At 38.0% G+C, this 16,770-nt stretch overlaps 1 protein-coding gene across 1 annotated transcript in view; it reads left to right on the top strand.

The window, feature by feature from the left end:
- Window positions 1-591: 591 nt before the first annotated feature.
- LOC309642208 (pancreatic triacylglycerol lipase) overlaps window positions 592-16,770 on the top strand; it is a 66,481-nt gene continuing 50,302 nt past the window's right edge. The window contains exons 1-2 of the mRNA XM_082423432.1: window positions 592-1,027; window positions 6,193-6,256. The gene's annotated coding sequence lies outside the window, so the exon portion shown is untranslated. The remainder of the gene's footprint in view (window positions 1,028-6,192; window positions 6,257-16,770) is intronic.

Below are 16,770 nucleotides of genomic sequence, written 5' to 3'. Positions count from 1 at the left end.
GAACATTTTGGTTAATAAAAAGGAAGCATTTCACCATTGTGAGCTGATAAACAGGCTTCTAGTTCTTATATGAGTTTTGTGTGAATTTAGTCTATCATTGGTAGTTTGATCATTTCCCGGTGTCAATAAAATCTAGTTTCTGATGCCACAGAGCCAAGACCAGATCTTTTATTATGGAGTACTCATCCCCTAAAAATCACCTAGTCAAGCTTCCCATTTACCTCACCCTTTTTTCAAGCTTCAGAATCATGCTATTCTGAGAGGCTGACCAAAGTGAATGGAAAGAATAAATCTCCTATAAGCAAATGCCAGGAAATGAAACTTTCTCTTCCATGGTACACACAGATGTTGTCTTCAACTTCAGCATTGTGAATACCCTGTGCAAGCTTATGAGTTTTATTTTTCTCTTTACAGTGGAACACTGAAGCCAGGCATGACTTACACAAATTTAATTGATGCAGACATTAACATTGGAAACATTGCAAGTATTGAGTTCATTTGGAAGGAACTTTCATTTGAACATTCTCAGAATAAGCTGGGAGCAGAAATGGTGATAGATATATCTGGAAAACATGGATATGAGTAAGTCTTACTTTTTCCTCTGCACTTTCAAACATAGTTTAAACTTTACAAATGACATTTAAAACCCATATATAATTTGAAATTTGAAAATAGTATAAAAATTTGTGCCCTTGAAAGTTTGCAATTAAAGGAAATAAAAATTATTTAAGAAACCAATACTATATTTGTGGAAGTGTTTATAAAATAGTTACTACTCATTAAATTAGAAGACCTACCTATGTCTTCCACCCCACCTGCCCTGGAATCATATTAATATCCTCTTTTTTCCCCTTTAAATTTTTCAGATCTGTCTTCTGTAGCTAGAACCTTGTAGGACCTAATATTGCCCAGATCCTGAAACCATGCTAATTCCAGATATAATCTCGATGGATTTATTTAATGGGAGCAATGGAAAAATTAAGCTGGTATCCAGACCAAACTTGGCCCTTGTAAATGAGATAGAAAGGTACAGTTGCCTTTTTTCTATATAGAATGTTTTTCTTATTGACAAGCTTTTATCTGTCCCTTAAAACCAGACTGAGCCCTGGGATTCTGGGTATCAGTGACAAAATAGAGCTGAGTTAGTATTTCCCTGAATAAGAGGAGGTGTTACAAGTAGGGTGATGTAAACTCATCAGAAAATGAGCCTCTGTCTGGTTGAGTGTTTGAAGTACATTTAGAGTATTTCCAGGTGGAATAATCATTGTTCTAAAATGATTCGAAGAATATTTACTATGTTGTTAAACCTCGCTAAGGCAAATTATGTCTATAGTTCATGATGTATAGTAGATGATAACCCTGTGGGTTGATACATCTATCGATTAATAATAAAAACTAATGAGAGCGCATTAGTATTTGCAAGGTGTTCCTTGGTCTTCAGGGAGTGTGTGAGGTAAGAGAGATTTTGGAGCTTATCTATGATGTATGTATCAGTTAGTAATGGGCCCTGAGGATCATCAGCCCCTTCTTGTAGAAACCCCCTACCACAGAATTACTCATCTCCCTGCGCCTTGAAGGTCCCGTTGCAAATTTTTATTTAACCTAAAAGCAGCATTTCATTTCTAAAGCCCTTGACTAACCCTTTGTGTTTATAATAACAATATTGTAATATTTAAATGTATCATTTGTGTTTTTTCTTTTATTTTGCTTCAATTTCGTCTAATTCAGTTGTCCTCATCCAGTGAAAATAAAAGATGAGTGTTTTTATTTGTTCTGTTCTCTATCACTGGGCTCAGTGTTTGGCCCATAGCACTGTGCTATGAATATTGTTGAAAAGAAATGATGACAGATGCTCTGCAGAGGGTTTCTTGATTCTCCTTGTGCCTTGTTGCCAACTGAACCTTAAGAAGAGACCCATGGGTGTACATGAACTTGAGTTGTGGCAGAAAGCAGAGAACAAAGTGGGGTGGCCCTCCCGCTGAGCAAGGAGGAGATAGAAGGTGGATTGGAGAGCAAGGCTTAGTGGAAGGAGGAGAGGAGATAAGGCTGTGTTTGGCATGATCCGGCTGAGCATCCTACCTCCCTGGTGCCATATCAGCCTGAGGCCCGCGCCAGCCCAGTAACAGGGAGGCCACGAAGAGCCCTGTAGGAGGGTCTGAACCCTACTGAGTAACCGCATCGCGGCCCCAGTACTCCTGAGCAACCTGGCAGTGGAGTTGGTCCATGGCTTTGGGGGATGGAAACCTCCTGTTAGAGCAGCTGCCCCGAGCCTGCACTGCTCTCTGCTCAGCCTTTCTTCCTTTCAGGAGGGGCTGCCAACTGGGAGGAGGAATTATGAATCAGGATGCTGCGCTAGGCTCTGTGTGTCCTGGCTTGCTTCCTTGTTCGAGGTGTCTCTGGGCTGGCTCTTTCTAAGCTTGAAAAGACAAATTGGAGTCACTTAACGTCTGGGAACCCTATTTTAATGAACTATAGACTTCTGTCCCATTGTTAATTAATATCTGTCCCCTTTTTTGCATTATAAAAATGTCGTATGAAAAATAGTGCATGAGCTATCCAGGCAGATCTGAAAGTTCAAGGTGACAACATTATTTTCTGTGTGTATTGCTGCCTAGGAAAGCTCTTAAAAAAATGATTCCCTTGCTCTCTGAGTGCCCTGCGTTACTATAGCAGAGTATTGGGGGCAAAGGCTGTTAGGAAATTCTTCTGCTTCTTGAGCGAACTGCCCTTAATGCTGAAAAGTGACTTCCAATCCCATTAGCCATCACTTTCTCCACTGCCCATTGCCATCGGTTCACACTCGTACCTCATCATCACAGTACCAACAAATGCCCTCCTCTAAACTTGCACATGGAGGCATCCCCCTCTTGGACCACAACTGCTTTCCCTTCAGGCCGACGGAGTGAACTTCTCAGACCATGCGACTTCTGTTCCATTACCTTTCTACTTTCTTGAAACCCACCAACCCATTTCCTTTCACACCCAGCTTAAGTTGCATGATAATTTAGTTTAGTAATAATGCCTATTAACACCCTAAACTCCCTTTTTTTGCATCCTGTTGGGCAAAACCTCAACCTGAGCACACCCAGTGTTCCTCTTCCTCTAGGCCAGCACTCAAATAGTTGAGGGCTACTGGGACAGTCATGTCTCAGAGAAGACATGTATAACTATAAATTGATCATCAACACTGTCCTGAAATTCTACCTGTTTTTTGGTTTTTTGTTTATTTGTTTGTTTTTCGCTTTTAACACCTCTTACCCCAAACTCTCCACCTACTTTTTACAGAAAACAGAGGTCATCAGAGAGCAAATCTCTCCTCTTATTAATCCAAACGTGTCAATTACTTACATCTGCATCCATTTTATCCTTTTTCTTTCTAATAAGGAAGCTGCCCCTTCTCCCACCCAAGGCCAATGCCTGCCTCTGTGCATTGGATCTCACTGTCTCTAGCCTTCTTGGGAATCCTATCCTATTGGTTACATTTTCTTTCCTTTGCACATTCAAGCTCTCATTGCTTTAGATTTTTTAAAGTCTAAGTCTCTCCCATTGGGGGAAAAAAGTCATTCTCAACCCTGTTTTCCCCTTTAGTCCCATCTGACCTGAAAATAGCTTTCACTCACGTTTCCAGTGACTGCCAGGTACGAAGTTGAATGGGAAGTTTTACTCACTTATTCCATCCCTCAACAGAATTCAGCACTGTTTTTTCTTTTTACTTTTTGTTGTAGAAATTTTCAAATATTCACAGCAGCAGAGAAATTGGTTAAATAGAACTCGCAAGAACTTGTCAGCGAGTTAAATGATTTTCAGATTTTGCCAATTCTATAAGTGTATCCACAAACACACGCTCCCTGTTTTTGTTTTGTTTGTTTGTTTTTGCTGAACTATTTTAAACCAGATCCTACGTGTGATACCACCTCTCCCATTTACACATCAGTATGAATCTCTAAACAATAAATTTGTTGAACATAATCATAATATCTATTTTAACAATAATTTTTAAATGAATTTAAGGTTAACCAAAAGAATTAACCATAATTCCTTAATATCATCTTACATTCAATTTGTTTTTAAATCTCCCAGATTGTCTGAAAAAGCTCTTTTGGCAGTTGGTTTGTTTAAATTGGGATCCAAGCAAGATCCACAAATTGCATATGATTAACATGTCCCTAAGTCTCTTTTCATCTATAACAGTTCCCCTTCCCCTTCTTCCACACCAGTTGTTAAATAAACCAGGTTACTTGTCCTGTAAAATTTCTCACATTCAACCCTTGGTATCATTTAGTACATTCCTCTCTCCTGTGTATTTCCCGTAAACTAGTACTTAGGTCGGGACACTTGATGGGATTCGGGTTCCTGTCTGCTGGGCAGTGGGGATTGACCCCCTCCATGCGAGATGGGTAATTTCTACACCTTACTTACAGCTCTCAAGTTAACTGGTGATCTTTTATTCATTCAAAGGATTATATATGTACTCACTTTATAAATTTGAAAGTTAGAGTTGTAGGTAAAACAAAATACTGACTGGCTTCAAATCTAGTTGCTAAATGGCAGGCTGAGAGGAGAAAGGTGACTTGAAGATTTACTAGGGTTTGTGCTCCAGGAAGATTGGAGGAAAGGGGCAAATTGTGTAAAGATCCAATTACAGAAGAGGCATTGAACTCTGCACTATGGCTAGGGCTGGAGGAGGTGGATCATAAATGTTCCTGCAGAAGTTGAGGAAAATTCAGATACCTGGTGGAGTTGTGTGTCTGTTTCCCCAGGCTCCTCAGATCAGAGTGAAAAATAGAAATTCCCTGCTTAACAGAGCCATCAGGGTGTGTTGACTCTGCAGCTCTTCAGAACAAGCAGTGTGTCTCAGGACCAGAAGTATAATTTATTCCAAGTTATTGTTTCTCAGCCTTTTAAAACCTAAGCTCATGTTAGATAAACATAAAAATCTTATGTTCCTCCTGGGGTCTTTACTCCTACACTTGGGAATATCAATCTTTTTTCGTATACCCTCTGGCCAAAAAGATTTCGTAAATCTTTACTTTCTGCAGATTGTGTAATATAAATGATAGGTGTGTTTTGTGTTATGTTTTGTTATTTTTTTTCCCCAAATACATACTTATAATACCAGATGGGCTTCTTTATTTTACACATGATTCTCTAAGAGTTCTGCTGTAAATGATTTAAGTCTTATACTCAGGAGAGTGGAGTCTTTCTATTAGATTTCACTCCAATACGAGAGAATGTCTCAATGTCTATATAGACTGGGCCAAGATTTTTGGTAAATGTTTTGTCCCATATACAGTCTATTTTCTTTTTTTTTTTTCTTTTTTATTTTATACAGTCTATTTTCAAAGTTTGAGTTTTGCAAATATTTAACCTTTACAGAGTCATATACCTTTCTTTTCTTTTCGGAGGCTTTTTTTCATTCATTCATTTAAAAAAACATTTATTGCGTTACCCTTATGTGCCAGGCATTGTGCTAAGTCATAAGGGTATATGAAAAGCAAGAAATAGTCCTTGCTCTTGAGGTACACATAGCATTGCAGAGGACACAGGAAAATAAATCCTTGATTATAACACATCATGACAAGGACTGTGATAGAAGCAGGCACAGGGGTGAGAGTGGCATAGAGAAGAGCCAGCTTACTCAACTACTCTCACACCTTCATCCTTCACTCACTGATAATGATAAAGAGAGAGAGCAGTAGGTTTTCATTTCTGAATTCTGTGGTTGCCATACATACTGTTATAAGAGATTCCATTTTGGAATTCAGTGTACTTTATTTTTCCAGTACCTGTGGTCCTGGAGAAACAGAACTGACATTTCTCTCAAACATTCACACATAAATCTATCCATCAAGGATCTACTGATTGTCAACTGTGGCCAGAGGAGCAATAATTTCCTTGAGGGTCCCAGGAAGAGGGAGCAAAGGCCATGCCCACTAGATTTAGGATGACGCTAACCAGAGCATGACTAATCCACTCATCTTGGGCTCGTGTAAGACACAGTCCAGTGGTCCTAACGGCGTCAACTGCAGAGCAATGCCTATGCATCATGAAGACAGATGCAATTACCAAACTTCAATCCATCATTTAGGAATAACCACAGCAAACCTAAAATTTAAAATAACTTAAGGCTAGAGATTTGTGTGTGGAGATGAGAATACCACTTAAAAGTAATGGAAACACCATTTTTTCCAGACTTTTACTTTGAAGAGCATGTGGGCAGCAGGTGATGCCTCTGGACGCTGTTCATTAATATGAGGTAAGACTCTCAAGCTCTTTGGTTAAATAAGAATTCTATTCAAATCATAATACCTCATGCAAGAGTGAGAAAAAGGAAGTGTTAGTGATTCCCTTCTGGATTAAAATGAAAAGATATGCACACTTGTAGCTTCTGGAAAGCAGAAAGGAATTTAAATTTTATCTCCACAGCAAAACATTTTTAAGTCAACCAGTCAAAATTAGACCTTTCACAGGATGAGGTTTACTTTCATGGGATATAACATCACCATCTAAAGTCCAGATGTTTGACTAACATTTTCATTATACACAATGCCATTTGCTTTTTCTCCGAAGCTGCAGGGGAAAATGCAACATTTTTCCTGTATTATTTGCAGAGGTTTCTTTTACCAGCACTTACGAAGCCTTGTGGATTTTCAAGGGCAAACACTGTAATTCTATTGGTTATCACAAAGAGAAAGACAAGCCCAAGGAGTCCAAAACACACAAGTTGGAAAAAGAACACTGTAGAAAACAAATGGAATATGGGGCACATACTATTTTGTACCAACAATGCAGATGATGTTTTCTGAAATCTCAGAAACAGGTTATTTCTTTTCGAACTTTCAAAATATCTTAAAATTTTAATGTAGTGAATGTAGAGCAGGGAATTGTGAATTGGAGGTCTGGTTCTGATTCCAGAATCAATTAAACTCAGGCAAATAATTTCACTTTGAGCCCCAGCATGTCCACCTATAAAACAAAGATCATATGTATGATTTCTGAGATTGCTTTCTCATTCTGAAATCCTTCAGCTAATTAGGTGAGGGTATGTATATATAAATGAGTGGATAGGTGGGTGACTCAATCAATTAAAAAAAAAATGTGGATTTTCTTGTGTGTTCATAATTCTTCCCAACCATATAATGCTGTCATTAGGGATCTATATGTTTTTATGATGTACATTGATTGTCCCTAATACATTCATGTTTTCTTAAAGTTTGATTTGTCTTTTTATTGTGGAAAACCTTGCTTACTTGAGTTTAATATATTATTTATTAAGCTGCCCTCTAGTGGAAGAATGAGCATATTGTTTCATCCAGTGACAGCTTAATAATCAACAAACCACTGTACAACACTGTATGAATTTTTAATGAATCAAACCTCAGTGCTACATGCAGTGAAATTTTTAGTTCTCAAGATCTCAATATATCACTCTGGTTAAGTTCCCTTTAAATTCTGATTTGGAACCAATCTTGAAATTTAAGAATAACAACACATGTAAAGGTAGAATATCATTTTAAAAACTTCCCCCATCATTGAATTGTTGCTCTTGGAGGAACAGTGTGCATTGGGTTATAAAACATAGAGGACGTTTTGTTCACCCAATGCATGAATAACATCAGTAAAGGAGAAGTTTTGGGTTCTGGACTCTTTGCTGGTTTGCTGTTGACTTCCCCCAGCACACGTTTCAGGTGGGACAGGGACTGTGCCTGTGGAACCGAGAAGGTGAGCACTAACTATAGTAGTGATGGTCCAGCTTCACAGAATGTCTAGCGTGTGGGAGCAGAATGGGCACACGTTGTGGTGTTCTTCAGTTACCTGTCATCAGGTTATATAAGAACTTAGAAGTCTTACTCACTAGCCTCTGTTTCAGTGTAATTGCTGTTGGTGCAGTAATCAATAAAGATATTTCTCTCCAGAGACTGAACTTTCCCCTTTGTTGAAGAGCACCCAACAGTGTGTGAACACAACATTTAAGCTCTGTCCACAAGCCAATTTAACACAACTAACTGGTCAGTTTTGTTTTTAAAAAGTGACAAGAGCATTTTAGTCAAGTAACAAAGTTGATTTTTTTAAATAGAATTCCACCAGTTATTGATTCAATTTTAATATACCAATGCACCAATTCATCCAAAATATAACATTGGTTGTATGTGTAGACAGTGTTATGGAGAAAATAGTTAGAAAGGATTGGTTCAAGAAGGCGGAGTTGAAGGACGTGCACTCACTCCCTCTTGCAAGAGCACCAGAATCACAACTAACTGCTGAGCAATCATTGACAGGAAGACACTGGAACTCACTAAAAAAGATTCCCCACATCCAAAGACAAAGGAGAAGCTGCAGTGAGACAGTAGGAGGGGCGCAATCACAATAAAATCAAATCCCATAACCACTGGGTGGGTGACTCACAAACTGAAGAACAGTTATACCACAGAAGTCCACCTACTGGAGTAAAGGTTCTGAGCCCCATGCCAGGCTTCCCAACCTGGGGGTTTGGGAACGGGAGGAGGAATTCCCAGAGAATCAGACTTTGAAGGCTAGTGGGATTTGATTGCAGGACTTCAACAGGACTGGGGGAAACAGAGACTCCACACAAAGTAGTGTGCACATCAGGACCCAGAGGGAAGAAGCAGTGACCCCATAGGAGACTGAACCAGACCTACCTGCTAGTGTTGGAGGGTCTCCTGCAGAGGCTGGGAATGGCTGTGGCTAACCATGGGGACAAGGACACTGGCAACAGAAGTTCGAGGAAGCACGCCTTGGCATGAGTCCTCCCAGAGTCCGCCATTAGCCTCACCAAAGAGCCTGTAGCCTCTAGTGCTGGGTCGCCTCAGGCCAAACAACCAACAGGGAGGGAACCCAGCCCCACCAACCAGCAGGCAAGCAGATTAAAGTTTTACTGAGCTCCACCCACCAGAGCAACACCCAGCTCTACCCACCACCAGTCCCTCCCATCAGGAAGCTTGCACAAAACTCTTAGATAGCCTCATCCACCAGAGGGCAGACAGCAGAAGCAAGAAGAACTACAATCCTGCAGCCTGTGGAACAAAAACCACATTCACATAAAGATAGACAAAATGAAAAAGCAAAGGACTATGTACCAGATGAAGGAACAAGATAAAACCCCAATAAAACAACTAAATGAAGTGGAGACAGGCAACCTTCCAGAAAAAGAATTCGGAATAATGATAGTGAAGATGATCAAGGACCTTGGAAAAAGAATGCAGGCAAAGATAGAGAAGATGCAAGAAATGTTTAACAAAGACCCAGAAGAATTAAAGAACAAACAAACAGAGATGAACAATACAATAACTGAAATGAAAAATACACTAGAAGGAATCAATAGCAGAATAACTGAGGCAGAAGAACGGATAAGTGACCTGGAAGACAGAATGGTGGAATTCACTGCTGCAAAACAGAATAAAGAAAAAAGAATGAAAAGAAATGAAGACACCCTAAGAGACCTCTGGGAAAACATTAAATGCACCAACATGCACATTATGGGGTTCCAGAAGGAGAAGAGAGAGATAAAGGACCTGAGAAAATATTTGAAGAGATTATAGTCAAAAACTTCCCCAACATGGGAAAGGAAATAGCCACCCAAGTCCAGGAAGCACAGAGAGTCCCAGGCAGAATAAACCCAAGGAGAAACATGCCGAGGCACATAGTAATCAAATTGACAAGAATTAAAGACAAAGAAAAATTATTAAAAGCAACAGGGAAAAATGACAAACAACAAACAAGGGAACTCCCATAAGGTTAACAGCTGATTTCTCAGCAGGAACTCTACAAGCCAGAAGGGAGTGGCATGATATACTTAAAGTGATGAAAGGGAAGAACCTACAACCAAATTACTGTACCCGGCAAGGATCTCATTCAGATTCGATGGAGAAATCAAAAGCTTTACAGAAAAGCCAAAGCTAAGAGAATTCAGCACCAACAAAACAGCTGTACAACAAATACTAAAGGAACTTCTCTAAGTGGGAAACAGACGAGAAGAAAAGGACCTACAGAAACAAACCCAAAACAATTAAGAAAATGGTGATAGGAACATACATATTGATAATTGCCTTAAATGTGAATGGATTAAATGCTCCAACCAAAAGACACAGGCTCACTGAATGGATACAGAAACAAGACCCATATATATGCTGTCTACAAGAGACCTGCTTCAGACCTAGGGACACATACAGACTGAAAGTGAGGGGATGGAAAAAGATATTCCATGCAAAGGGAAATCAAAAGAAAGCTGGAGTAGCAATAATCATATCAGATAAAATAGACTTTAAAATAAAGAATGTTACAAGAGACAAGGAAGGATACTACATAATGATCAAGGGATCAATCCAAGAAGAAGATATAACAATTATAAATATATATGCACCCAACATAGGAGCATCTCAATACATAAGGCAACTGCTAACAGCTATAAAAGAGGAAATCGACAGTAACACAATAATAGTGGGGGGCTTTAACACCTCACTTACACCAATGGACAGATCATCCAAAATGAAAATAAATAAGGAAACAGAAGCTTTAAATGACACAATAGACCAGATAGATTTAATTGATATTTATAGGACATTCCATCCAAAAACAGCAGATTACACTTTCTTCTCAAGTGCGCACGGAACATTCTCCAGAACAGAGCACATCTTGGGTCACAAATCAAGCCTCGGTAAATTTAAGAAAACTGAAATCATATCAAACATCTTTTTCGACCACAACACTATGAGATTAGAAATAAATTATAGGGAAAAAAACGTAAAAAACACAAACACATGGAGGCTAAACAACACGTTACTAAATAACCAAGAGATCACTGAAGAAATCAAAGAGGAAATCAAAAAGTACCTAGAGACAAATTACAATGAAAACACGATGATCCAAAACCTATGGGATGCAGCAAAAGCAGTTCTAAGAGGGAATCTAATAGAATAAAATTATTTATTAGAATATTATAGAATAAAATTATTTCTTATTCTCAAGAAATAAGAAAAATCTCAAATAAACAATCTAACCTTACACCTAAAGGAACTAGTGGAAGAAGAAAAAAAAAACCCCAAATTTAGTAGAAGGAAAGAAATCAAAAAGATCAGAGCAGAAATAAATGAAATAGAAACAAAGAAAACAATAGCAAAGATCAATAAAACTAAAAGCTGCTTCTTTGAGAAGATAAACAAAATTGATAAACCATTAGCCAGACTTATCAAGAAAAAGAGGGAGAGGACTCAAAGCAATAAAATTAGAAATGAAAAAGGAGAAGTTACAACAGACACCGCAGAAATGCAAAGCATCATAAGAGACTACTACAAGCAGCTCTATGCCAATAAAGTGGACAACCTGGAAGAAATGGACAAATTCTTAGAAAGGTATAACCTTCCAAGACTGAACCAGGAAAAAAAAAGGAAATATGAACAGACTAATCACAAGTAATGAAATTGAAACTGTGATTAAAAATCTTCCAACAAACAAAAGTCCAGGACGAGATGGCTTCACAGGTGAATTCCATCAAACCTTTAGAGAAGAGCTAACACCCATCCTTCTCAAACTTTTCCAAAAAATTGCAGAGGAAGGAAAACTCCCAAACTCATTCTACGAGGCCACCATCACCCTGATACCAAAACCAAAGATACTATAAAAAAAGAAAATTACAGACCAATATCACTGATGAATATAGATGCAAAAGTCCTCAACAAAATACTAGCAAACAGAATCCAACAACACATTAAAAGGATCATACACCATGATCAAGTGGGATTTATCCCAGGGATGCAAGGACTCTTCAATATATGCAAATCAATCAATGTGATACACCATATTAACAAATTGAAGAATAAAAACCATATGATTATCTCAATAGATGCAGAAAAATCTTTTGACAAAATTCAACACCTATTTATGATAAAAACTCTCCAGAAAGTGGGCATAGAGGGAACCTACCTCAACCTAATAAAGGCCATATATGACAGACCCACAGCAAACATCATTCTCAATGGTGAAAAACTGAAAGCATTTCCTCTAAGATCAGGAACAAGACAAGGATGTCCACTCTTGCCACTATTATTCAACATAGTTTTGGAAGGCCTAGTCACGGCAATCACAGGAGAAAAAGAAATAAAAGGAATCAAATTGGAAAAGCAGAAGTAAAACTGTCACTGTATGCAGATGACATGATACTATACATAGAGAATCCTAAAGATGCCACTAGAAAACTACTAGAGCTAATCAATGAATTTGGTAAAGTTGTAGGATACAAAATTAATGCACAGAAATCTCTTGCATTCCTATACCCTAACAACGAAAGATCAGAAAGAGAAATTGAGGAAACAATCCCATTCACCATTGCAACAAAAAGAATAAAATACCTAGGAATAAACCTACCTAAGGAGGTAAAAGACCTGTACTCAGAAAACTATAAGACACTGATGAAAGAAATCAAAGATGACACAAACATATGGAGAGATATACCATGTTCTTGGATTGGAAGAATCAATATTGTGAAAATGACTATACTACCCAAAGCAATCTACAGATTCAATGCAATCCCTATCAAATTACCAATGGCATTTTTTACAGAGCTAGAACAAAAAATCTTAAAATTTGTATGGAGATACCAAAGACCCCAAATAACCAAAGCAATCTTGAGGGAAAAAAACGGAGCTGGAGGAATCAGACTCCCTGACTTCAGACTATACTACAAAGCTACAGTAATCAAGACAATATGGTACTGGCACAAAAACAGAAATATAGATCAATGGAACAGGATAGAAAACCCAGAGATAAACCCACGCACCTATGGTCAACTAATCTATGACAAAGGTGGCAAGGATATACAATGGAGAAAAGACAGTCTCTTCAATACGTGGTACTGGGAAAACTGGACAGCTACATGTAAAAGAATGAAATTAGAACACTCCCTAACACCATACACAAAAATAAACTCAAAATGTAGTAAAGACCTAAATGTAAGACTGGACACTGTAAAACTCTTAAAGGAAAACATAGGAAGAACACTCTTTGACATAAATCACAGCAAGATCTTTTTTGACCCACCTCCTAGAATAATGGAAATAAAAACAAAAATAAACAAATGGGACCTAATGAAACTTAAAAGCTTTTGCACAGCAAAGGAAACTACAAACAAGACGAAAAGACAACCCTCAGAATGGGAGAAAATATTTGCAAATGAATCAACGGGCAAAGGATTAATCTCCAAAATATATAAACAGCTCATGCAGTTCAATATTAAAAAAACAAAAAACCCTATTAAAAATGGGCAGAAGGCCTAAATAGATATTTCTCCAAAGAAGACATACAGATGGCCAAGAGGCACATGAAAAGCTGCTCAACACCACTAATTATTAGAGAAATGCAAACCAAAACTACAATGAGGTATCACCTCACACCAGTTAGAATGGGCATCATCAGAAAATCTACAAACAACAAATGCTGGAGAGGGTGTGAGAGAAGGGAACCCTCTTGCACTGTTGGTGGGAATGTAAATCGATACAGCCACTGTGGAGAATAGTATGGAGGTTCCTTATAAAACTAAAAATAGAATTACCATATGACCCAGCCATCCCACTAGTGGGCATATACCTAGAGAAGACAATAATTCAAAAAGACACATGCACCCCAATGTTCATTGCAGCACTATTTACAATAGCCAGGTCATGGAAGTAACCTAAATGCCCATCAACAGACGAATGAATGGATAAAGAAGAAGTGGTACATATATACAATGGAATATTACTCAGTCATAAAAAGGAACAAAATTGGGTCATTTGTAGAGACATGGATGGACTTGGAGACTGTCATACAGAGTGAAGTAAGTCAGAAAGAGAAAAACAAATATTGTATATTAACACATACATGTGGAATCTAGAAAAATGGTACAGATGAACCAGTTCGCAAGGCAGAAATAGAGACACAGACGCAGAGAACAAACGTATGCACACCAAGGGGGGAAAGTGGGTGTAGGGGGGGTGGTGGGATGAATTGGGAGATTGGGTTTGACATATATATATACTTATATGTATAAAATAGATAACTAATAAGAGCCTGCTGTATACATAAATAAATAAATTCAAAAAAATAGTTAGAGATATGGTAACTTGAATGTCACAGGGTTAAACAACTACCTTGATTAGTGTTTTATAGGGCAACATTTGATGTGGTTTCTGTAATAACTCTTTAGGTTAAATTTAGATTACTTCTCCCAGCAAAATGACAAGTCAGTTCTATGACAACTGATTTCAAAGTTAGAAGCATTCCATTTTTATGTAACTATGGAAAAATGCTATGATTAATGAATCTTTGAGCTGCTGATACTTCTTGCATTGAATGGGGCAAAACCCTGCCATCTCTTTGTAGCTCTTGTCGTCGGAGTGACTCATGTTTCAGGGGTTCTCTGCATCTTTAATCCTCACACTTTATGTCCTCTCCTTCTGTGGTTCACTCCATTGACGACAGACTGGTCTGCCACACTACTGGAGAGGTTAGAAGGAGGATAAATGGGGCTGGTGGGTGAATCACATGTTGGTAGAAACAGTGAAAGCTGGAAAACTACACTTTATGTACACGGTGTAACCCAGGTCACCGTATAGGATAGAAGCCCCCAGGAGAGGGACTGCCATGGTTTGCTTTCATTTAAGTTATTTTAATTGAAATAAACATACATACAAGAAAGTACACAAATCCGAAATGTACAGCTCAATGTATTTTTTCAAAGTAAACACACCTATGTAAAGTTTTTTTAAAAGAACAGTAATGGCATTACAGAAATCTCCTTTGTGCTCCTCTCAATCATTACAAATTACTAATTACTAATAAGGTAACCACTACTCTGATTTCTATTACCATAGGTTAGTGTTGCTTGTTTTTCTTAATTTGATACAAATGGGATCATGCAGCATTTATTCATTCTCAGTTTGGCCAACGTTATGTCTATTGTTGCAAATAGCAATAGTTTGATCTTTTTCAGTGTTGTGTAGAATTCTTTGGCATGACTATTTATCTATCCATTCTACAGTTGGTGGACACTTAGGTTGTTTCTAGTTTGAAGCTATTTGCAAATAATGCTTCTATGAATATTTTTGTATGTATGAATATTTTTGAGTGTATATTTTGTGTGCATTGTTTCAAGTATAAACCTAGGAATGGACTTGCAGATTCACGAAGTGTGCACATACTCAGCTTTGCTAGGAACCGCCAGGAAGCTCTGCAGGGGAGTGCAGCCATTCACACTGTTATCAGCATTGGAGAGTTCTTTTTGCCTCCACATCCTCAGCACACTTGGTATTGGCAGTCCTTCTGTCAATAATTTAGCCATTCTGGTGAGTGTGTAGTGATATCTCATATTGGTTTTAATTTGAATTTATCTGATGACAAATGATAGAGAAAGCATCTTTTCATGTCCTTACAGGGCATTTACATATCCTCCTTTGTAATTATTAAACATTTATGCCCATTATTGGTTTCTCTATCTGTCATTGATTTGTAAATAAATCTACAAATAAAAATTTTTTTAAAAAAGAAACAATGACAACCCAGTAGTGATGAACACCCCTAGCATTCAGATTGTGGCCTCTAAATGCTATTTCCTGTCAAAAAGAACCAAGGCTCCTTGGAGCAATGGCTGATTCCACATAAAAGAGAAAGCTGCAACATTTTTTCAGACCTAAACGCAGGGAAACTATCAAGGGTTAGTAGGATCATGTCAAAAAGACTGAGGCGCCAACAACTCCTTAGAAGCCCCTACTGGTTGCAGATAGAACAAAATGAGCATCAATAAACAGTAGTTATATGGCAAAGGACTGAAAGAATTTAAGTATATTTTATCCATGAGTTCCAATTGATAATTTAAATAAAAACAAAATTTTATTAATCACCTTTGAAGGATATTAAACTCATTACTTTGAAAATTGACAAATAAATGGGAAATTGATCATTTATCCTGCCTTTTCTATACGAACTGTAATTCAGAGTAATTAAATACTTACTAAAGAGGCAAGTAATAGTAAAGAGGCAAATTTCTCTTTATAGTAATATTCCAGCTAAAATATGAAAAAGGAATGACATAAGTAGAATATCGTTATTTTTAAACCCTAGAAGGAGCTAAGCAATGATTATCCCATGACTGCTAGCATCACAAAAAGAGACAACCAGATATCAGGACATCAGAGTCTAGGAAGATACTATCTGTCATCGCTGTGTAGAATCCTTAAGCAACAGCTTTGACAAACAACTTCCTAGGCATTCTGCTGGGAAGGATTCAGGTTTTGGTTCTCCCGAGTAGATTTTATCACTGTCTCCCAAACTTGCGTGTGAATCCGAGTCATCACAGGATGTTTTTTTAAATACTGAATCCCTGAGTGTATGAGCCAATAGGTCTCAATTGAGGAATTGATATAATAAAGTTCCATAGGAATTTCTGATATTCAGTCAGGTATAGGAACTCTTGATTTGTGTCACTTATTGTCCCCAAAGCCTCACCTAGTATCCTGCATGGAGCAGACTGTAGGCAGGTGAAGCCTTGGGATTTTTGGAGAATCCATCAAATGGCTGATATTCTCAATCACTCCTCTACCTCATTGCTGGCACCTTAAATTCCACCATCGGCACTTAAAGTGTTTAGCTTTTTACTGCAAAATAACTAACTAAAGATGGGAATGGAAAATTCATGCCCAATGTGATGCCAATTTTCACTCCCAACCCACAGTCCCACTACTAATTGATCACCATCCTCTTTCCCACTGAAATCAGATGTGA

This window comes from Balaenoptera physalus, assembly GCF_965194825.1.
Source record: "Balaenoptera physalus genome assembly, chromosome: 14".
NCBI classification, from domain to species: Eukaryota; Metazoa; Chordata; class Mammalia; order Artiodactyla; family Balaenopteridae; genus Balaenoptera; species Balaenoptera physalus.
Note: the sequence above shows the minus strand (reverse complement) of the source record. Positions and strands in the feature narration are given on the sequence as shown.